This window comes from Miniopterus natalensis, chromosome 2 (genome assembly GCF_054644295.1).
Source record: "Miniopterus natalensis isolate mMinNat1 chromosome 2, mMinNat1.hap1, whole genome shotgun sequence".
Taxonomy (NCBI): domain Eukaryota; kingdom Metazoa; phylum Chordata; class Mammalia; order Chiroptera; family Miniopteridae; genus Miniopterus; species Miniopterus natalensis.
The window spans coordinates 104,263,834-104,289,234 of NC_142082.1; positions in this window are offsets into that span (position 1 = coordinate 104,263,834).

Genomic DNA, 25,401 nt, shown 5'->3' on the forward strand with positions numbered 1-25,401 from the left:
CTTGTTGAGGACGGGGACTCTGTGTTATTTGCCACTCTATCTCCAGGGCCTGGCCTGTAGTACACACTCAGAAAAAGATTTGTGGAATACATGAGTGAGTGAGTGAGTGAGTGAGTGAATGAAGAATGAATGAATGGAAACTACAAGTTTTAATGACAATAGATGGCACAATTAGCCCTTGCATTGTTTCCAAGTAATTGAGTATTGGCCCAGCATATTACACTGACCTCTATTTGAGATTGTGTTTTTGTGGGTTTACTTTGCAAAGAGGAATAAGACAAGAAGGATCGTGGGAAAGTCATCTGCTAACTTCTTAGAGTGTTAAGTGACCCCCACCACATCTCAACATTAGCCTCTCGGCCTTGGCCTGAAGACCTCTGAGGAACTAGAAACACAGGTCCAGACTATGAGAAAGTTCTTCATTATATGGACTTGAGTCTGTTCCTTTGATGTCTTCCCTGCAGCTCTAACTCAGTTCTCTCTTTCACATACCAGGGAGACATGGAAGAAGGAACATGGCCTTTGGATCTAGAAGGACTTAGATGGGAATCTTAGCTTTGGCACTTACTAAGTGTGTGAGTTTGGGCAAATCACTTAAGTTCTCTGACTTCATTTGCATCACCTGCCTAATGGGGATAATTATATGCACCCAAAGGGGTTGTTGTGAGAACTGAAATGAGTTAATATATTCAAAAGGTCTAAGACATACTAGATATTCCGGATGTGATTGCTATTGTTGTTAATAAATGTCATAATACAGATAATATGTTAAAATATGTATAAAATCTTCCTTGCTTCTCCATGAATCTTTTCTTCTCTATGCCAAAACCTGAGCTACTTACACATCCTCTCCACCCTCATCTCCTCTATCAGTGTTCCTCTGAAACACGCTACCGGAACTGAGCTGTCTTCCCAAGTGGGGCGACTAGGGCAGTAGGAATATCGCCCCCTTAGTTTGGACCTTATACGGTACTTCTACTAGCGGTGCCTAAGGCTACTTCAGCTTTATTGACAGCTGCATCTCCCATGGCCCTGGGCACGTTGGCCAGGTTACTCTCGTCTCTGTAGTGAGATGATTGCTGGAGATCTGACTTGTGATCCAATGAGGGGGAGCTAGAATTTTGCTGTTTTTCTCATCTATTTTAGCATGAATTGCCAGAAAATCTTTGCCCTTAGGATTATAGTATAAGTCATATGTAAGGCCCTGGAGATAGTGCCCCTGACCCCATGAGGCCAATATAAGACATTTATCATGGAAGAATGGGGGTGAAGGTCAATTTTTCAAGAAAGAAGATATAATCAGAATTTTCTGTTTTGAAGGTATAAAAGTAGCCTGTGTTTGAAGGAGAAGGGGATCAGTGTTCTGGGTTCCAGAGGTGTCAATGCCTGAGCCTCTACACAGCATTTCAGGTAGGTTTGCAACCCAGGTGTGTGAATGGGCTTAGGAACACTGAGAGCAGGCATCGGGCACTTGTGGCAGGAGCCAGAAAGAGGACCCAGCTGGGCTCCCCTTGCTGTGGGAGGTGCTGCCCACACATTCCCCAGGGTTCCTTGTAAGTCAAGGACTGAGAAGCCCACGCACCCCCTCTCTAGAGGTGGACTATGCCAGTGGGACACCCCCAGCGTTGGTTCAGCTACGTCACTGCACCAAACCCAAATCCTGTCAGTGCCACAGGGTTCTCTTGGCATTTTCCTCCACCACCCCCATCTTCAGTTTAAAACCCTTTTGATCAGATTGACAAACACTTAGTTTTTCACAAAGAAGGCCCCCCAAAGTAAACACTGTGTGTGTGTGAGGGGGTGTCTTATGGGGAAAGAGATTCTCTCTCTACCGATTTGTGTTGTTATTTCCAGCCCAAGGGCTTCAGTGATTGTTAAATCATAACCTAGTTCTATAAATACTACTGATTTTAAAAGCCACATTCACTTTCTCTACTTCAAAATCCAAGCCTGAGATGGCAGCAGCATCTCATGGATACAAAATACACAGAAAACACTGCACGGTTGTTAGCACCACCTCCTGATGTTCTGAACTGCCTGCCCAGAACTCAGAGGACATGACAAGGTCACTAATAAACACCACTGAACAGTGTCTCCTTCCCTAGGTTCTGCAGAAAAATGCTGCAGCCCCAATGAACACCAAACAAGTATAATGGATTGGTTTAATTCACATTTGAACACCCACAAACACAGCCGCCTAATAACACTGCTGTTTCTAGCAGATTTTCATGCTTGTCAATTATTCAGACACATCAACTGTCCTAACTCTGACTTCAGTTAAAGATGCATTTGGTGTTTAGTTAGTAAAGAAAGAAAAACCAAAATGCTAATCCACTTTTAAATTCTTTTCAAGAGCAACAGAGTCCATTCTCAGTATGTGCCATCATAAGCACGGGCTTGCACCTTCTCGCCAGAGAAGACCCCAAACATGGCAGGTGTATGTCAGGGACCTTCTGTGGCACTGAGACTGATGGGAATCACAATATAAACAGATAAAACCTAAATCTGGGAAAGAACTCAAGCAGAGATGGGTGGGTGTTTGGGACCACAGGAATTTCCTCAAGCTGTGCCCCAGAACATGTCTTCCATATCTGGGTACGGGGACTCCAGCAGGCAGTGCCCCCACCCCACTCACATCTGTGTCAAGCCCGTGCAGACATTTCAGCATGGAGAGGTTCCAGATGGGAGCTTGTGGTTACATCATTCCCACCCTCCCCACCCCCAAACACACACACACACACTCACAAGAAGAGCAACCATTTGCCTCCAAGATGGAGAGACTGCAAACAAACATGGCTATTCCATATGTTCGATAAGATTAAACAGAAGTGCTTTCCATCTCCTGAGCCTGCCATTGTTCAGGAGGCCAATTCTCAGGACATCTCAGGAAGGGTGGAGCAGAACTTTGAGGGCTCTTCAAGGAAAAATTTTTTAAGGCACCAGAGAAAGCCACTGGGCCCTCTATACTCCAAAGGGTACCAAAGCTCTTCTTACTGTATAAGAAAATCCAAGGAGATATTAAAGCTTGTATTTATCAGAGGTAGATGGAATTAACTTCCACACATCTGGAACCATCAGAATGTAAGAGAATGTAGGAGGGGGTGAAAGGTCAGCAGGGACTCTGTCTTTGATGAGGAAATTGACGCTAAGACAAAAAAGAAACCATCAAGAGCTAAAGTTTATGTCCAACAATAAAGTTTTATGAATACGAATCATTCTATAACAGTTAATATTTATTAAGCATCTCAATGGGTCAGTTGCTCGTTTGAAACTTTTACAGCCAATAATGCAAACGGATCCTCATCATCACCCTACAAGGCAGGTGCGGCTGTGAGCCCCACACTGCAGTGAGGAAACAGCACAGCAAGCGGCAGAGTCACAGTTTCAAACCAGCTGATCCAGAGCCAGAAGCCAAACTTTTTTTTTTTTTTAAATATATCTTTATTGACTTCAGAGAGAGGAAAGGAGAGGGAGAGAGAGAGATAGAAACATCAATGATGAGAGAGTCATTGATCGGCTGCCTAGCCCGCAACCGGGGCATGTGCCCTGACCGGGAATCGAACCCCGATCGCCTGGATCCTAGGTTGACGCTCAACCGCTGAGCCACGCCCGGCCGGGCAGAAGCCAAACTTTTACCTGCTGTGCTGCCTCAGACACTAAACTGAACCTGCAGTGAAGCCTGGTTTCCTGGTGATTCCATCCAGAAAGGAAAGGCGGAGAGGGCTGTCCCAGCTAGGCCACTGCTGCTGCTTCACTGAGATGGTGGTTCCCAGCCGCGGCTGCACATTGTGGGATCTTCCACAGCGTGGGCGGGGACTCACCTCAGAGGTACTGATGTGGTCAGTTAGCAGTGCAGCCTGGGATTGGGGTTAAGCCTCCCCAGTGGTTCGGTTGTGGTCCTCTTGCTGGCCCTCCAGCTCTCTCTACCTCGCCTCTAGTACAAAAGTCGGCATTTAACCCTTTCTGCCTCAGCTACTCTGAATTTAGCTTCTCTGAGTTCAAGTGCATGGTGTCTAGACCCACAGCTTCAGGCCTGCGGTGCATGGACTCGTGCCTGCTTAACTGCCTATGCCCATCAGATCGCTGGCTGCCGCCCTGACCCTTTCCAACACATAAGCCCTGGAGGGATTAGCACGAATAAGCCCACCAACAAGACAGACACAGCTTCACAGGCACCGGAAAACCAGGACGTGGCCCCTGCGTGTGGGCAAAATGCAGATCCCAGGGTACACCTGAGAACCACGAAGGGCCAAAGGGAGCCACTAGCCACTGCGGGCCAGGGAAAGGAGGACACTGCTTTCCTCACCACAGCCCAAATAAAGACTGAACCCATAAAACCTGACTCAAAAAACATGTTTTTGGCAAAATATTCTACGAAGTTCTTCATTGATGAGAGTAAGGAAATTAAAACCAAGAAAAAAATCTATGTTGGGCAAGATTTTATCTTGACAGTGTTCCTTTAAAGGAATTTACTGTAATTGATTCCAAGGAAGGATGCCAGAGAGTTCTCGTCATTAGATCTGAGCTTAAAATAGGAATTATTGCGCCTAATTAGTATGGTGATGTGTGTGTGTTTTAATCTCTCCTCTATAGTTCAGACGTCCATCCTTACAAACAAGAACATTAACAAAGGGAACACCTCAACATGGTGAAATGACACTGACGTATCACTCTGGTGTCCCATGGCTCCCCTTTTAGGCCATGGGACAACAAGCTGACAGAGGTGGCACTGATGAGGGGAGAGTCACTCCACCGCCATGTGGCTTCCGCACAAAACCAGGTATCATCTGGGGGCTGAATGTCCAGCCTCTGGCATCTGTGTCTTCTCCATGCTGCAGCTGTCAGCCCAGTCCTCTGAGTTCACAAATACCTGGGCACAAGCACGTGTCCAAATGACAGGCCTGGGGGAGGGGTAATGGAGTAAGCTCCACAAAAATAGCAGGTGGCTGAGCTTTCTCTAGCCTGAAAAACTAGGGGCAATTTTGTTGTAAAAAATGGAACCACTTTGTAGCCCCTGATCAATGACTGAGGTTTGGTGTGGGAGGGAAGAAACAGAAAACTGTATTAAAGTGAGTTAGCCTCACTTCAAGGGGTACTGGAAGACAAGGGGAGAGAATGGAACGTTAATCAAAATGCAACATAAAAATCATAGAAAGAATTGAAGTACTGATACATGTTACAAGGTGGATGAGACTTGAAAACATTATGCTAAGTGAAGTAAACCAGATACAAAAGTTCACATATTGAATGACTGCATTTACATAAATAAAAAATCCAGAATAGATAAAACTATAAAGGCAGAAAGCAGATTAAGAGTAGACAGGGGCCAGGAGGAGGGGGGAATGGAGAGTGACTGCTTAATAGGTACAATTTTCTTTGAAAGTGATGAAAGTGAGTTGGATCTAGATAGTCGTGCAGATGTACTTAATGCCACTAAAGTGTATACTGTGAACTGGTTAATTTTATGTTAAGTAAATTTCACCTCAAAACATAAACATAAACATAAACATATTGGTCCAAAAAATAAGAAGTGGTTTTAGGATGGGCTGCAGGCTCCCCAGGATTGTGTCAGGTGTCTCTCTTCCCTGCTCTCCATTTGGAAAATCCCATATGACTGAGCAAGTCTTTTTCAATCCCGAGGCCCCAGCTCTCCCTCAGTTATCTGTAACATAAGTTTCCAGTTAATAGCCTGTGGTCCTATCGCTCCTCCTGCCACATGATCCATGGCTCTACCAGACGTGAGGAAACACGCTGATCATCCTCAGCACCAAACAAATAGGATCGACAGGCTGCAGTGCATCCGAGGGCAAGTTACAGAAAGCCCAGGCTCCAAAAGCCTGATGATACAAACTTTTAAATACAACCTAATGTTTATTGAGCATTTGGTACTTGCCACACACTGTTGGCAGTATTTGTGCACCCATTGCCTTATTTCATCCAACGGCCATCCTGCACTGATGAAGCAGGAGAGCGCCAGGAAGGTTAAGTAGGTTATGCAAGGTCACAGAGTTAGTAACGGTGGAGAAGAGATTTGAGCCCAGACAGTCCACATCCACAGCCCACATGCTTAACCTCTCTGCTTTACAGCCTCTCTATAGACAGAACCCATTTTCTTTCAAGTTCTATTTTAGTTCTAAGGTTGGTACAAATAGGTCCGTGCTGGTCCTGGCTACAGTGAGAAATTCAGTCGTCATCAGGAAAAGTAAAGAGCACTGGTAGAGACTGGTAGACAAGAGATCAGTGTTCTAGACCCATCTTGGTCATTGGTATTGTGACTTTGGGCAGATTATAAAACCTCTCTAGCCCTCAGTATCCATTCTGTGAAAATGGGAAGTTGGACTAGATCAATAGTTTTCCAGCTATTTAAGTAGCAGAATTCATTCTTAAAATTCAACTTTACTTTGAAGCCCAATATACAAAACTGATAAAAGCGTGGAGCTGCTCCAGTATAAGGTGGAGGAGGAAGGGTGCCGAACCTCTCTCCATGCCTCAAGCAGTTCCTGAGACACTTTCTTGGAACCCTGGTGACTCTGTAGAATGCAATTTTAAAACCACTTGAATAGATATTTGTAAAGTTCTTTTAAAAATAAAACCTAAAAACCTTAATTTCAAATATTGCATCCTTAGGCATTCTTTAACACTGTGGGGGAAAATAGAATATTCTAGTCACTTTGCTCAAAGGTATTTATAGTATTTGGATTGGTGGCCTTTTGCAGGGTTGGTGAAGGTTTCAGCTAAGAAGTGCAAGTGGATCCCTCCAAGGACATAACCAAGATTCAATAAAAGGACGTGGAGAACCTAAGCCTTCCAAAGGGCTCAAATCCCTCTGAACTAACTGCTAAATATTACCAACGCAGCGGACTCCTTATGGGAGACAAGCTGTTCAATTCTGAATCTGTGTTTTCTCTAAACAGCTCTAAAATTACTGAGCTAGACTATTTGTTAGAGTTTCACATCAATCAAGGTAGCACCACTCCATTCTCCATGGAACTTAGTACTAATATCTTGCTACATCCCTGTATTCAATGTGGTCAATGAGTAATTGGACAAGAAATGGTAGGGAGAGCATGAGTCTCTCATACTAATTCTGGAAAGGTCAACTGACAGAGACCTCCAGGGACCGGAACTTCTCTTTTAAACAGTCATGAGCAAGTCAACCCCATTCTCTCCTCTCACTCTACAGGCATTTATAAAGTCCAGCTTGCTGCAGTGCTTGGAAGCGGTTATACAACTGTTATGATGCAATGTTCAAGGCAGACAGCTACCCATAACTCAGAGGCCAAGACAAACAAGAATATATTAATAGAAGCTACAACATAAAGATAATTTATTTGAGTATCTGGGAGCTGAGAAGATCAGCAGAAAGACCGGTAAACATTTAGGAACTAAAGCAAAGGAGCTTAACAAATAGGGAAAGAGCAGGAGAGAGAGGGAGGAAAGAAAGATTGATCTCCTTTGGAAACAATGGAGCATCTGAACTAATTAACTAACTAACAATTATGTGGTTATGAGCAGTACCAAACAAAGGGGAAAAGACATTCTCCTAACTCCCCTCATTCTGCCATTTGGGTGGCATATACCACCCAAGGGATAAAGCATTTCTTTAAGTCCTAGAAGAGAGATCATACCAAGAAACATTTTCTTTTCTTTGTTCAGATTGCTGGCCAGATGGCAGTAAACAAACAAACAAAAATTGGTTTGAATTTAGTAAAACATCACAGTACCTTTCTTTAGGGAATGGCAAGAAAGAATTAGAAAGCTATTTCTCTACTTTTTTAAAACTGATAAAACCTGAAGTAAAAGAATCACTTTACAGTTTTAGTTTTTCTTTTAAAACATAGCAGGGAACACATTTTGATTGTGTTCTCTCAGAATGTATACTGTGCACTTCCCAAAATATCACAAATAGTGCTTAACAATAAAATCATCTGACCACCAAGTCGGCTGATCATCAACATTTCCAAATCTTGTACTCGCACAGTAAACTCTCACGTAAAATGTTTATAATCAACTTTAAAAAAGTAATATCAATATTGTCCAAATCTTAGGAGTTAGTGTCAAAAATTAAATGTCCACAAAAGTATACATCATTTGTACACAGTGTTGTTTAGAAATCAGCTGATAAAAGGTAAAACAGGGCCTTATGCAGAGTAAAAACTTCCAGCATCTGCAGCTTCCTCCACATCCAATGCTTCAACATCACTGACTCAGATGTGCTTCTTTCATTCATTCCTAGCCACTACCACTGTTAGAGTTCAGGACCTCTCCTCACCGCTCATCTTGCTAGTGTCATCGTTTAACAGGAATTTGTACCGAACTGATCAATCGTCTGGGGTCTCACTCCCCCCCCAATCAATCTATTTACATGCTGAATCCAACATCATCCTTCTAAAACACAGATGTAATCATGCCACCCCATGTTTAAGAACTTTCAAGGCTCCCTAATACCTCCAGGGTAATCCACATGCTTTAGCAGAGCCTAAGAGGCTCACCATCTCGCCCTCCTTGCCCTTTCGGCCTTACCTCCTGTTCGTTTTCTTTCCCCGACTCAGCGTGCACACACCTCCAACTCACCTCCCGACAACCGATGAACACTAACATTTACACTCCTGCTTCCCTCAGTTCCCACCTTTCTCTCTGATCTGTCAGGCCATTAAAAATGCCAGCCCCTCCATGAAACTTTCCAACAGTTCTAGGCAGTTGGTTTTATTCTGGTCTTTCAAAGTATTTGCATACATATCTACTAGTAGAGGAACCATTTGTTCTGATGTTGTTGTTTCCAATAACTGCCTTCCCTCCTCACTTATCTTAGGGAAGGTAATTATGTGTCCTTGTGCGCTTAGCACAGTACCCAGCACAGAGCAGGCCTTGTAAATGACTAGGGAAATGACAAGTGAATGACTGAGACATGAATAAAAGAATTCAGGTGTCTACAACCTAAGTGAGAAAAGAAGTAAAAATATGTGAAGTTAAATACTTAACAATAGAGATCAGTAATAATAATTAATCAACAAATAAAAGAAATATGAGGGACAATCAAGTGTCATAAAGAGCCAGAGGCTGGCACTTATCTGCCAGCACATGTCCCATGTAGCTGCCCAGAATAAAGAATACATTTCCCGTCTTCCAACAGACTAAATTCTGGTTGTTGGGCTGGGAAGGGAAGTGATGGGTGCAGCTTACTTTCATCTCCCTTCTTTCATACTTTTGCCTGGACTGTGCACATGGTAAGAGCCACCTTGGGCCATGCAGGTGAAGGCGGCAGTCTAGGTGTGGAAGAGCAACAAGGCAGAAGGGCCCTGGGTGTCTGACCCTGGGAAACTCTGGGTTACTTAGAGAGAATTAATGTCTGTTTCCATTTAATTTACTGTTATTTTGGGGGTTTCTTTACTAGCAGCTGAATCTGTATCCCTATCTAAGGATGTCATATACAATACCTGACCCAGGTAGATTCTGCCTGACTTTCATCAGAGCCAAGATTCCACAGCTCTGTGTGGGAAGCCAGGAAAACAACCTTTTATGGAATTTTCTCATACCGAGCCTCCTGTTTGCTGGGTAGGCTACATGTTAATCTAGTGCTGTACTCACAGTGCAGAAAACAAGAAGACCTCAGAAAATATCTCGTTATTGATTAAAAGCCAATGCACTTTGAGCCAAAACAAGGCGACTCAAGCTCAAAATCTGTCCATATCCCAAATATGATGGCTTATAAAATTCCTGGACTGGCTATGAAGTGCAGAAATTGGCAATTGCTTACTTTAAGCCCTCATTTAATTGGGCAAGATAAAGCTTGTTGGAAACCCAGCTTTCCAAACTCTCAGACCAGGGCTCTTCCCAAGATACCATCCTGCCCTTTTGAAGGCATCCACAATCTAAACGAAGACTGCTCAGCAGGGAAGCATCATAACAGGCGCCTGATGTTATAAAGAAGGTGTTGGGGATGGGTGTTACTATGTGTTGCTTGTCCTTTTTCTTAATGGTTAGCCACAGGCTGAGCCACATTTACTTAGAAAGACACATTTTTGTTAAGCTGGATATGCTAAGCAACTGAAAGCAGACATCCCAGGAGCACTGCTGTGACCTCTCCCAGCTGACTTTTCCTGGAACAGTTACTAAAAACCCAGCTGCAGCTGCATATCGCTCCTCGGCCAGCTCTCGTGAAGCCTGCATTCCCAACATTTACAACAGGCTGAGGAAGTAATGAGGAGAGCTGAGCTCTACGTCAGCCAAAAGGAGGAAGCTTTCCCTTGGCAGGTGGAAGTTTCTCCAGGGGAAATCCTGCAGGCTTGTTGTTCCTGTCAACTCCTATAATGTGCCCATAAATTTCATTTGACAGAAAACACAGTGTCAAAAGAGTAGAAAGTAGCAATCCCCCAAAATGTAAAAGCATCTCTGCCAGAACTCAGCCTGTCCACCACTCATGGCATTGAAGACCCAGGAAGGAAACCACCCACACCACACCCTGCACCCTGACTGCAGCAGGTGCCCACTGGGGCTCTCCTGGTAGGGAGGTCAGGAGCCACAGAACAGGAAGGGGGTTCTACAAATTATGCCAAAACATGTTAACCTTCAGAACCACAGGACACTAGATCACCACACCACCAGAAGGCTTATTTGTCAACTTGATTGTTTTCAATGGTAGACCCAGAACCAGTTAATAATTTGGGGGGCTCAGTATGAAATGAAAATGCAGGGCTCCCTGTTCAAAATTTATTCTGAATTTCAAGATGGGGACAACAGAACATTAAACCAAGCTCAGAGCCCTTCTAAGCAGAGAACTTGCACATCCATGAAGCCAGCCCCAAGAAGACCCTACCTTCCATAGCATTCTCTTTATACCAGGTGGAATGGTTTATTTGTTAGGCATTCTAGCCCTAGATCCAAGCTGCCTGTATGCAAATTACAGCTCCTCTGTCTATAACTTGAGTAACCTTGAGCAAGTTATTTAAGCTCTCTGAGCCTTAGCTTCCTCGACAGTAACATAGAAATGGCAACATGGGAAATAATACGTGCAAGGCTCCTGGCATGTAGTAAACACCCATTCAGCTATTATCAGCTCTTATCATTACCTAGCACAAAGTCAGTTGATTAAGAAATGTATGAAAGTCAGTGATTAGGGAGCATTTGTGAACTCAGTACCCAGGAATAATTTTACCACTAGGGGAAAACAGTCTATATGTAGATGTTTCTGTATTTTTACCCTAGAAACTATTCTGTGAAAGAGTTGTATATGGCCCCAAGAAATCAGTTCCTGGCCACTGAGTAGAAGTTATTGGTAGGCAAATATGGTTTTCATACAGGAAAATTTTCTAATACACCATCTACTGAAAGAATCTAAGGAGTTCTCCATCTTAAAGAGCATTCAAAGGCTGAACAACCATCTTGTCAAGATGCAGAGCAAATTTATATATTAGGCAGATGGCATTCGAGTTTTCTTTCATTCCTGGGATGCGGTAGATTCAGTATAGTTTCAGTGCTCCATTCTGCAACTACAATATCTAACTTTATTCCCTCAATGGCCTTCCACCAAATAGTCCCTTTTGTCTTCCCTTCTTTCCCATTCAACCATTTCATTCTAGCTAGTGTACTTACAGACTTGGGAAGCTTTAAAGCATCTTCTTTTCTACTATATTCACTGTTGCCTGAAGTAGCCCACTTTCTCCCATTCCCCAGTAACTTCTATATTTATTTCTTCATTCTGAAGTTAACTCCACTGAGATTTACTTCAGGAAACCTATCCTGATTAAATGATTAGGGAAGGAAGGCACTAGAGCTAATGGTACAGAGCACAGGTTTGAAGACAAAGAGCTGTAGGTACCCATAACAGCTCTCCCACCTACCATGAGTGACCTTGGGCAACTTGTTTAATCTTCCTGATCCTCATTATTTTATGTGGAAAATATGTGTAATATTAGTACTTACTTCATAGAGTTATTCTGATATTTAAGTGAAGTAATGCATGTAAAGTGCTTAGAATGGTATCTAGCACATAGGTAGTCCTCGAAGTTAGCAATTATTTTTATTTATATTCACCAAAGGGTATTTGCTGATGGGGTCCTGTTCTTGCCTATTCTTCAGCTTCCAAGAGAAGTTGTGTGTGTGTGTGTGTGTGTGTGTGTGTGTGTGTGTGAGAGAGAGAGAGAGAGAGAGAAAGAGAGACAGAGAGACAGAGAGAGAGACAGAGACAGAGACAGAAAGACAGAGAGAAGCTCTTAAAGAACTATATGCTATTTTGTTTTGTTTGTCTTTAATGTTATTTTTTTTTAATATATCTTTATTGATTTCAGAGAGAGGAAAGGAGAGGGAGAGAGAGAGAGATAAAAACATCAATGATGAGAGAGTCATTGATCGGCTGCATAGCCCGCAACCCAGGCATGTGCCCTGACCAGGAATCGAACCCTGATCACCTGGATCCTAGGTCAACGCTCAACCTCTGAGCCATGCCCAGCTGGGCTTTAATACCATTTTAAAGATTGCCCACTGTATTGATAGAACAAGACTATATAGTAAGAAAATAAAAAGAAATTTAACAAATGGTTCTTCTCTACCAAAAGTAAAAAACAAACAAACATGAAAAATAAATGGAAGCATAAAAACATCTATCATTGATATCTTAAGAATACCATTAAGTGGTAGGTATTTCATATTAAATACTATTGAACATATTATAGACACAAAAAACTATCTGTGAGCAAATCAAATGAGCACCATAGTTAACAGTATCCAAAGATCCAAGATGGCAGTGGGCTAGTTAGATGTTATACTCACCTCCTCCCTGGACCAAACTGGAGTTACAACTAAAATACAGAACAATCAATCTGAGTAACCAACTGAAGACTAGCTAAACAGAGGTCTCGTGACCAAAGATTTACAGAAGAAGCCACATCAAAACTGGTAGAAGGGTAGATATGTGAAAAAGGCTGGCCCTGCTCCCACAAGCTGTGACTGAGATTCTGGGGGGATATTTCAGCTGCAAAGGTTCCCCCTGTGGAATGTGGAATCTCAACCCCACTCTGAGCTCCCCAGCCCAGAGCACCAGAGCCAGGAAGAGGTGCCCACATAACATCTGGCTGTGAAAATCAGTAGGGATTCTGTCTGCCAGAGAGAGACAGCAGTCTGCTAGAGACACAGGTGCCCTCCTAAAGGGCCAATGCACAAAATTTCATTTGCAGTCACTCACCCCAGGCTCCCACAGAGGGAGGGTGGAGCAGGTTACAGTCATGTGAGGAGAGACTGGGGTTTGTGGCACTGGGGAGAGAGCCAACGGGACAGCCACCAGGAACCTTGTGCTGAGTCACTCTCCTGCACTGCAGAAACCATCTTTCTTGAGTAGAGTACTCTCCTTCTTATGACACCAGCCTGAGGGAATGTAATAGTCCCACCCTCTGGACTCCCTATTACCTTACCCAGCAGAGCTCATGCCCTGCTGAGGAGTCAGCTGCCTGAGCAGGGGCATAGCAGTATAAGCAGAAGGTGTCAATGACTGAGAAGTGTGACTTTGGGGCAGGGGCCATTCCCCCTACTTTCCCATGAGCCTGACTGGCATTTCCTCCTCATGGGAGACTCACTAGCCCCACTCTTTGGGCTATGGGTAGAACCACCCTCCCAACTCCTGGTGGCTCTGCCCTGCTAAGATCTGGGCAGAATAGGAAGCTGACTGAGTTGTGTGACTCTAGGCCAGGGGGCACTCCCCCCACCATCTCCCAAGCATGACCAGCACTTCCCCTTCACAGAGATCCACTAGCCCCATCCTCCCAACTTCAAGAGCCCCACTACCCCCTACACCCCCTACCCCCCCGCCTGCCAAGCTGAGATCAGGCTCCTGGCAGAATCTTGGACAGACTGAGTTCTCTGGCTCTAGGACGGGGGTCAATTTTCCTTCACACGCCCAAGCAGTGCAGAGCCCTCCCTTCACATGGCTAAACTTGGTCTGTTTGGGCTTGATAAACTCTGCTGGCCTCACCCTGATGACTCCCTGAGACCCTGCCCCACCATAAAGGTGTGCAGTCACCCAGTGGGTAGAAGCTAAACTTGGTATACACTGAGACATTTGCTGAGTAACCTCAGACCCAGTACTGGCACCAAATTTGAACATGTATCAAACTGGTGAACATCACTCACCCCTATCTGATGACTCAATGAGAACCTACCTTATGAAACGCGAGTACCACCAGAGGCTCTTTCAGTGACTGAGCTTAACAGGCAGCTGGCAGGCAGCAGTGGATCTTGGGGTATCTTGGAACTTTTACTAACCTGCCCCCATGCCCAGTGCTGGTAAAAACAAAAATTAGCGCACAACTTGGTCATTTCCACACACACCCAGACCCAGCAGAGGCAGCCACAAACTGTGGATCACTTTGTAGCTCCAAGCAGGTTGCCCAGGGTCAGTCACAGGCAATGTTTTACATTGGCCAGCACCAGAGTCACTCCCAAGAGGCCCCAGAACCAACACACTCAATGTCCAGCTTCAGACAATATCAGAGCAGGATCCAATAAGCTTCACAAGTGGCATATCCAAAGGAAGATCTTGACAGACACCAGAACCTGCTGAACTGAATTCTGCTCTCTTTGGTCAACACCTGCACAGCAGCTGGTATGCTGTGGTCAGGGTTGATCTTTATGTTCAGCCAGCCTGAGGGTTGATCTCATGCACAAATGGGCCAATAGCAATCATGACTCAATTACAACAGGAGGGCTAACATAATGCACACAAAGGTCGTTCCTGGAGCACCCAGCTCAGTTGACCAAGGAGACTGCACCACTGGGTCCCACAGGACACCTACTACATAAGGCTACCCTACCAAGACTGGGAGTCATAGCAGATCTACCTACTACATAGAGACAAATACACAGAGGCTGCCAAAATAGGGAGACATAGAAATATGACCCAAGTGAAAGAACAGGAGAAATCTCCAGAAAAACAGCTAAATGAAAAGGAGACAAGCAATTTATCAAATAGAGAGCTCAAAAAATGATTATAAGGATGCTCAAGAAATTTAGCAAGAACTACAACATGAAAAAGGACATAGAAACCATAAAAAGAACCAGTCAGAAATGAAGAACACAATATCTAAAATGATGAAAAGAAGGAATAAAAAGTAGGTTGGATGAGGTGATTGACTGAATCAGCATGTGGAAAACAAGGTGGAAAAAAACACCCAATTAGAACAGCAAAAAGAAAACAATTTTTTAAAATGAGGATAGTTTAAAGGACCTTTGGCACATGAATTAACAACATCCACATCATTGGGGTATCAGAAGGAGAAGAGAGAGAGCGAGGGATCAAGAACCTATTCGAAGAAATAATGGTTGAAAACTTTCCTAACTTGGTAAAGTAAAGGACACACAAGTCCAGGAGACACAGAGATTCCCAAACAAGATGAACCCAAAGAGGCCCACATTAAAACACATCATAATTAAAATGCCAAAGGTTAAAGACAAAGAGAGAATCTTAAAAGCAGCAAGAGAAAGACAGTTAGTTACCTACAAGGAAGCTCCCATGAGACTGTCAGCTGATTTCTCAACAGATACATTTCAGGCCCGAAAGGATTGGCATAAATATTTTAAGTGATGAAAAGCAAGGATCTACAACCAAGACTACTTTACCCAGCAAGACTATGGTTTAAAATTGAAAGAGAGCCCAGCCAGCATGGCTTAGTGGTTGAGCATTGACCTATGATCAAGAGATTGCAGTTCAATTCCCAGTCAGGGCACATGGCCGGGTTGCAGACTCAGTCCCCAGTTGGGGGCATGCAGGAGGCAGCCAATCAATGACTCCCTCACCATTGATGTTTCTATCTCTCCCTCTCCCTCTCCCTTCCTCTCTGGAATCAATAAAGATACATTTTAAAATAAAATTGAAGGAGAAATAAAGAGCTTCCCAGGTAAGTAAAAGCTAAAGAAGTTTGTCACCACCAAACCAGTATTACAAGAAATGTTAAAGACTCTTCTTTAAGAAGAAGGAGACAAAGAAAAAATAAATAAAGAGGAACATAGTTAAAAGAATAAAATGGCAATAAATATGTACGTATTGATAAACACTTTAAATGTAAAAGGCTTAAATGCTCCTATCAAAAGACATAGGGTAGCTGAATGGATAAGAAAACAGGCCCATATATATGCTGTCCACAATAAAGCCACCTCAGAACAAAAGATACACACACACCAAAAGTAAAGTGATGGAAAAAGGTATTTCATGCAAATGAAAAGGAAAAAAGAAGCAATACTTATATATGACAAATGGAATTTGAAACAAAGGCTATAGTAAGAAGAACAGAAAGACACTACATAATGATAAAGAAACTAATCTTAAAAGAGGATGTAACCCTTGTAAACATGTATGCACCCAACATAGGAGCACCTAAATATATAAAGCAAATCTCAATGGGCATAAAAAGAGAGATTGACTGTAATACAGTCATAATAGGAGATTTTAACATCCCATTGACATAAATGGATAGATCTTCCAGACAGAAAATCAACAAGGAAACAGTGGCCTTAAATGACACACTGGATCAGATAGATTTAATTGATATCTTCAGAGCCTTTCACCCCAAAGCAGCAGAATATACATTCTTTTCAAGTGCACATTAACATTGTCTAGGATAGACCTCATGGTAGGACTCAAAACAAGTCTCAATAAATTTAAGATCAAAATCATATCAAGCATCTTTGGCCATAATGGTATGAAACTAGAACTCAGTCACAAGAAAAAACTGAAAACATACAGACATGGAAACTAAACAACATGTTACCAAACAATAAGTGGGTTAACAATGAGATTAAAAAAAATTAAAAGATACTTTGAAACTATTGAAAATGAGAACACGGCAACCTAAAATCTATGGGACACAGTGAAAGCAGTCCTAAGAGGGAAATTTCTAGCATTACAGGCATACCTCAAGAAACAAGAAAAATCTCAAATAAACAATCTAACATTACACTTAAAGGAACCAGAAAAAGAACAACAAACAAAGTCCAAAGTGAGTAGAAGGAAGAAAATAATAAAGGGCAGAAATAAACAAAATAGAGTCTAAAAAAGCAATACAAAAGATCAATGAAATTAAGAGCTGGTTCTTTGAAAAGATAAATAAAATTGACCAACCTTTAACCAGACTCATCAAGAAAAAAAGAGTGAGGACCCAAATAAATAAAATCAGAAATGAAAGAGGAGAAGTAACAACTGACACCAAAGAAATACAAAGGATTGTAAGAAAATATTATGAACAACTATATGCCAACAAATTGGACAATCTGAATGAAATGGATATATTCCTAAAAACATACAATCTTCTAAAACTGTGTCAGGAAGAATCAGAAAATCTGAATAGGCAGATTATAACTAATGAAATTGAAGCAGTAATTTAAAAAAAAACACAAACAAACAAAAAAACAAAAGTCCAGGACCAGATGGCTTCACAGGTGAATTTTACTAAGTATTCAAAGAAGAACTAATACCTATCCTTTTCAAACTATTCTAAGAGATTCAAAAGAATAGAAGACTCCCATGTTCATTTTACAAGGCCAGCATTACCCTAATTCCAAAACCAGATAAAGACATTGCACAAAAACAAAATTATAGGTCACTATCCCTGATGAACATAAATGCTAAAATCCTCAACAAAATATTAGCAAACTAGATCCAGCAATACATTAAAAAGATCATACACCATGATCAAGTGGGATTTATTCCAAGGATGCAAGGTTGGTACAATATCCACAAATCAATAAGTATGATACACCAGATAAACAAAATGAAGGACAAAAATCACATGATCAGCCCCAGCAAGTTAAGCTCAGTGGTTAGAGCATCTGCCCGCAGACTGAAGGGTCCCAGGTTTGATTCCGGCCAAGGGCACATACCTCGGTTGCACGCTCAATCCTCAGGTCGGGGTGCATGCAAGAGGCAACCAATCGATGTGAGTGTGTCTCTCTCACATTGATGTGTGTCTCTCTCTCTTCCACTCTCTGTGATAAAGCAATGGAAAAAATATCCTCCATTGAGGTGAGGGTTAAAAGAAAAATCACATGGTCATATCAATAGATGCACAAAAACCTTTGCTAAAGTCCAGTGTCCATTTAAGATTAAAAAACAAAAACAAAAACCTCTCGGCCAAGTGGAAATAGAGGGAACATCCCTCAACATAATAAAGGCCACATATGACAAACTCATGGCCAACATCATACTCAGGGGCAAAAACTAAAAGTGTTTCCCTTAAGATCAGGAACAAGACAGGGATGTCTGCTTTCACCACACTTATAGTACTAGGAGCTCTAGCCACAGCAATCAGTCAAGAAAAAGAAATAAATGGCATCCAAATTGGAAAGGAAGAAGCAAAACTGTCATTATTTGCAGATGACATGATACTGTATATAGAGAACCACAAAGATTCCACCAAAAAACTACTAGGCCTGATAAATGAATTAAATAAAGTAGCAGGATACAAAATATACATCCAGAAATCAGCTGCATTTTTATATACTAATAATAAACTATCAGATAGAGCAACTAAGAAAGCAGTATCATTTTCAATTGCATAAAAAAAAAAAAAATACCTTGGAATAAATTTAACCGAGGATGTATAAGACCTGTACAATTAAAAGACACTGAAGAAAAAATTGAAAAAGATACAAATAAATGGAAGCATATAACATGTTTATGGGTAGGAAGAATTAACATCATTAAAATATCCATACTACCCAAAGCAGTGTATAGATTTAACACAATCCCTGTTAAAATACTAATAGCATATTTCACAGAATTGGAACAAATATTTTAAAACTGTATATGGAACCACAAAAGACCTGAAATAGCCACAGTAATCTGAGAAAAAAGAACAAAGCTGGAAAAATCATGCTACCTAATATCAAACTATACTACAAGGCCGTAATAATCAAAACAGCATGGTAATGCCATAAAAACAGACATATAGATCAATGGAACAGAATAGAGAGCCCAGAAATAAATCCATGACTTTATGGTCAATTAATATTTGACAAAGGAGCCCTGGCCTATGTGGCTTAGTTGGTTGGCACATTATCATGTACGCCAAAGGGTGGCCAGTTCAATTTCCAATCAGTGCAGGTACCCAGGCTGCAGGTTTGGTTCCTGGGCAGGGTGAGTTCACGAGGCAGCTGATCAATATTTCTCTCTCTCTCTCTCTCTCTCTCTCCCCCCCTCTCTCTAAAATCAATTTAAAATATATATATTTGGCAAAGGAGGCAAGAACATACAATGGGATAAATCAGTCTATTCAATAAATGCTGTTAGGAAAATTGAACAGATATGTGCACAAAAATAAAATTAGACCACCTTCTTACACCATATACAAAAATAAACTCAAAATGGTTTAAAGACTTAAATGTAAGACTCAAAACCATAAAAATCCTAGAAGAAAACAGTAAAATCTTGGATATTTCTCACAGCAATATTTTTTTCTGCTATGTCTTCTCGGGCAAAGGAAATAAAAGAAAAAAATAAATGGGACTAAATCAAACTAAGAAGTTTTTGCACAGCAAACAAAATCATCAACAAAATGAAAACACAACTCACTGACTGGGAGAACACATTTGCCAATGATACATCTGATAAGGGGTTAATATCCAGAATTTATTAAAAAAAAAACTTACACAATTCAACACCCAAAACCCAAGCAATCCAATTAAAAAATGAACAAAGGACCTGAATAAACACTTCTCCAAAGAGGACATACAGATGGCCGATAGACATATGAAAAGATGCTCAACATCACCTGTCAGAATGGCTACCACCAATAAATCAACAAACAAGTATTGGCTTGGTGAGGCTGTGGAGAAAAGGGAACCTTCATGCACTGTTGGTGGGAACGCAGACTGGGGCAGCCACTGTGGAAAATAGTATGGCGTTCCCTCAAAAAATTAAAAATGGAACTGCTTTATGAACCAGTGATCCCACTTCTGGTAATATATCCCAAGAAACACAAAACAGTGATTCAAAAGAATGTATGCACCCCCATGTTCATTGCAGCATTATTTATAATAGCCACCATCTGGACACAGCCCATGCGCCCATAGATGAGCGGGTTAACAAACTGTGATACATTTACACAATGGAATACCACTTGGCCATAAAAGAAAGGAAATCTTACCTTTTGTGACAGCATGAATGGACCTGGAAAGTACTAAAAGTGAAATAAGCCAGTCAGAGAAAGGCAAATACTGTATGATTTCACTTATATGTGGAATATAATGAATAAAATGAACTAATACACAAAATAGAAACAGACTCATAGATACAGAAAGCTGCTAGAGGGGAGTGGGTTGTGGGGCTGGGTGAAAAAGGTGAAGGGATTACACAAACAAACAAAAACTCATAGACACAACAGTATGGGGTTACCAGAGAAGAAGGCAGGTGGGGGGAGGTAGAAGAGGGTAAAGGGGGAATAAATGGTGATGGAAGGACTTTGGGTGGTGAACACACAATACAACATACAGATAATGTATTACAGAATTGTATACCCGAAACCGACATAATTTTATTAACCAATGTCAACCCAACAAATTAAGTTAAAATTAAATCCCCTGTGAGGGAAAAATAAAGTTGTGTGTGTGTGTGTGTGTGTGTGTGTGTGTGTGTGTGTATGTGTGTGTGTGTGTGTGTATATATATATATATATATATATATATATATATATATATATATATATATAAACAGTATCCCCTCATAAAAGTAACATGTTGCCTAGAGGCCGTCCCCATTCCATTGCCCAGCCTCAAGCATCTCCACCTCCTCTTCTCCCTTCCCTCCCTCCTTCCTACCAAGCCGCCCATCCTGCACCATTCAAGGGCACTTAAAGACACCTAGTTTAGAGCTGAAGCAGTGACTCAGGGCATCACCCAGTTTGGCTTCTACATGTCCCCTTCAGCAGCATCCTCAGAAATCAGGAATCCCATCTGTCAATGGAGGAAATTTTACTCCCTCGTTAGGCAATGTTTAAGAGAGGGTTAGATATTTTTTAAATTAGGGACTTGGGACCATTTTATTAGCTGGCTTCGGCATATTTGCACGTTTGTCAGAGAGCTAAATTAGGAAAGAAATCCCAACGTTATGGTAAGGGAAAAGCTCTATCTTTTGTTTTACCATGATTGACTTACTCACATATAAATTTGAATACTGTGTTTTTAAAATCAGATTTACCATATATTATGTCAAGTTCTCTGTCCTTGCCAGGTTTTGGTCAAACCGAGCTGAGTTTTCTTCCCAAATTAGTTGAGTCATGCTTATTAAGATAGAGGGACCAAATTAGCTCTGTAACGTCACTACCATCTTGTGCAATGGCTGTGCTTGCCTACCTCTCTGTGTCCACAGCCATGACCTTCATCTTTCCTCGTGGCTTCACTCTAACCCCACTGGCCCTCGACATTCTCATTTCCCTTCTCCTAGTGGGGGAGTGCTGGAGCCAGCTTGTACCAGCTTGTGAAAGAAGATCGTTAAATTTTCAGAAATTATCTCAGCCCATTGTTAAATATAAGCCACTGTTAAAATTAAATTATGCAAACTTTCAATCAAATAAATTACATTAAAAGCAAAGGGAAGAAATACTCAAAATCCATCACTTTCTATTTTCCCACATTTGAGTATCATCTTTGTTCTCGGAGTTATTAACTCTATAGCATCTGTATAGTGGAAATACTGCACACAGTACATTGCGTGTTACTGTGGTCTCTTCTCAACATGAAATAGTCATGTTGCTCTTTGAAATCCAGTCATAATAAGAATATTTACAGCAGGGAAATCAGCAAATACTATACTACACATCAGTGCTTGGTGTGTTGTTTTAATTGTTTAGACCAGGGGTCTGCAAACTCTGGCCGGCAGCTTGTTTTTGTCTGACCTTTGAGGTAAAAGTGGTTTTTACATTTTAAGCGTTGTGAAGAATATCTAGAGCCTCACTTTGGTAGAGACATTAATAGTGTGTCAAGTCAGTTTAGAAAGAGACCAGTGTTCTCCTAGTTTGTTGTGCTCGGCCTTCTAGCCAGGATGTGGGCCTCTAACCAGTCTCTTCCTGCCTTCTTCCATCTCTTCACTGAGATGATGGGTCTGGCATTGGGGCCCAACTGACAACTGAATTTGCTGGAGCATAAGGCAAATGAATCCAGTCATCTCACCACCAGAGTCATATTAGCTCCACAGACCCAACAATGGCAAAAATATGTTTCGATTAGCAGAGGCATTAAATAAGGCAACCCCCCCCACCCCACCCCCACAAAAACAACAAACAAACCCTATCATCATCATCAGTGTTAAGTAGATATTTGGCAATTATCCAGGTAATTGTATCAATGTAAGTAGCCAGACCACCCCTTCTCTCCTCTGTCCCTGAAAAAAATCTTCTTGGAAGCTTAATGATTACTTTGCCAAAATTATCTGGATAATACAAATGTGTCCTTTTTTTGAAGGGTTATAACTCACCTCTGTATCATTCTGAAATCCACAAATGCTTGAGAGCTCTTGAAGGAGCTGCCTTCACTTAAAGACCAACCTAATAAGTGTCAACTGAATTCTTTAAATGTTCACCAAGAAAGCAACAATTTAACTTCAAAGCTGAAAAGCAGCAGAAGGAAAACACTTTCGTTTCTTTACTCCTTACTTTTGCCCGAGTGCTCAGGATTCTGACCATGCCCAGCGTTAGAGTCCCTCCACCCCAGTCTAATTCGGGCCCTGGACATCACCTCTTCCCCCCTAACAGATTACCCTGTCTGCAGCCCTGCCCATTTTGTACACAGCAGCCAGAATTATCTTTCTGAAACTTAGATCTCACTTCTTTCTTTAAAAATCTTCAGTTGGACCCTATTGCCCAGAGAATAAATTCCGAATTCCCCAAATCCAAGCCAGGTCCCAGCAGCCTCCTAAACAGCTAGCTCCAGTTTCTCTTTCCAGAGTTACATCCTTAATGAGCAGGAACTTCTAAATCAGTGGTTCACAAACGTTGATGTACATTAAAATCACCCGGGAACTTCTAAAAATCCCGATGCCCAGGGCACATCCATATCAATTTGACCAGTGTCTTTGGGTGAAGCTAGCATCTGGCACCTTAGGTGATACCAAAAAAATCATGGTGTTTTGGTCACCCAGATTGCTTGGAGGACTAGAAACTGTTCTTAGAAATTTTCTCCCCAAACCTGCTGTTATAATAAACATATGGTACAGTAATTTGTTTTAGTATATCTCCTGTATTCAACTTTAAGCTCCTGGAAGGCAGGGTCTGTGTTTAATTTTTCTGCTATACTGATAATATTTAGGTAGTACTTGCACCTAATAGGCACCCAGCAAACGTTTGTCAAATAAAATGACAAATGAATGAACAAATAAATAAATGAAGTATACCAAACAGGAGACCGAACTAAAGTTTTAAAGGCCTTAAAAAGAAGGAATACTTTTTCTTATTGAAGAAACAAGGCCATTCATGTGGTTTTGTATGTTTTTTTAATAAAGGGAATCACTTTACAGGATGAAGCTCCCTATTTTCTGCTGAACTGATCTCCACAGACCTTAAAGATGAACATGGTAGAAAGAGCAGTGCCTAGAAATCAGGAGACCCGAAGTTTAGTCTTGTTCTGCCATTACCAAAAGCAATCTCCATAATTGTTCCTGTGAAGTGCTTGATATGTTTAAGGTGCTTTACTCTATTTTTTTATTTAATCCTCAACAACACTCTTACAATGTAGGTATCATTAGTAACCTCATTTCATAGAGAAGAAAACTGAGGTTTACACAGGATAAATAAATTGCCCAAGTCCCCACACTCAGTGAGCCACATTCGAACCCAGTAAGCCTACCCTTGGCACAGAAGCTGCCTGATCAAATCACTTTGAGAAGAGTTACCAGGGCCCATCCTCAGAGTCTGATTAACTTGCCCAGTGAGCCCTGGTCATTGGTACTTCTTTCTGAATGCCTCCCAGTGCTTCTAATGCGTCCAAGGTTGATGGCTCCCGCTCTAGGCTCTCTCTACTCTCAACTGACGTAACCTCACAAAAGCCACTTCTCTGGCTTCAGTTTCTTCCACAGTGGCTGAAACCACTTATCTTGGCCATAATTCCAACTTGAATCCTTAGGAATGACCCCTGCCCCTCCCTCCACCCCCTAACATTGTGCCCAGGTGAAAAGGGGCCTCCTGGAATCTCTGGATTTGGATTCCCCGCCAGCCTTATCCTGGATCTCTCAGCCCTGCGAAATAGGGCTGTGAGAAGCTAACACTCTCACTTTGTGAAGGAAATAAAAGCTGTGTAGCTCCTCAGGAAGGGCAAGGAGGAATAAGCAGAGCCCAGTGAGTGCTCCTAGGTAGCCCTATCTGCACTTGCAGTCCCAGGGAAAGAGACAGAGAGCACAGATGAGCCTGCTGACTGGTAAACAAGCCCTTTCATAGACTGACATGGTTTCTTCTGCCTGCCTTAGGGCCAGGTATGAAAATATAGAAAAGCCAGTCTGACCTTTTAGGAAGGGAAACCCTGAGGAGCAGGGTAAGAGAGGGCTGAGCAGGCAGAAACTACGGGGGGTTCAAGTACATACTGGTCATATAGGTAATACCTGGGCTAAGACCTGGTAGTCCCTGAGGAGGAAAGGATTGCCCTTGGGAGGGCCTGTCTCAGTGAGCTATGCTCCAGGGTCAGGGGGGATCAAAGTGGCTTTAGGATGATGCCGAAGGCACAACTCAGACAAGTCTCTAGCTCCTCTGTAAGACCGAAAGTTCAGACCGCCCAAGAGAAGTTTTTTGGTCTAAAAATGATCAGGGCCTAGCCTTTAACCCTTAGGGCCGTTCCACCCTGATCTAGGCACAAAGATGGGATATACAATGCCTTTGTTTTATTATATTTGGCAATTCGTTTAAAGAAACTGAAACCTCTTTTATGCCTCTGCTGTGTGCTCAATGGCATTCCAAACTTTTCACATAGCACCAACCCCACTGCTGTAATTCCGTTTCAGTGTCCATTTCTCCATTAGACTGTAAGCTGCAGGCGGGCATGGCGTGCCTGGCCTGTTCACTGCAGTGTCCTCAGCTCCTAGCCCAGTGCCTGTCGGTTCTTAAGAGCTTCATAAATATTCATTGAGTGAACAAATGGTTAGATGTGAAGGTTATCTGACAAGTGAATACAGCAATACTTGCTACCCACTTCATGGGAAAGTGGTGAGATAAGAGCTCTCCCTGTTTAGACTACACATGGCTTATTTGGGTTAAATAAAGATATTTGTTTTCTGACAGTTTCTTGTTTCCTTATAAAGCCCACCCATATAATTCTTAATTCTTACACTTAATAATTCTTAATAACAAAACCAAACTATGGCTTCAGTGTTTGCACTTCTTTAAAATGTAATAATACTAAAGGCCATCAGGCAGCAGCCCTGTGCCTACGTGGTCTCTGCTC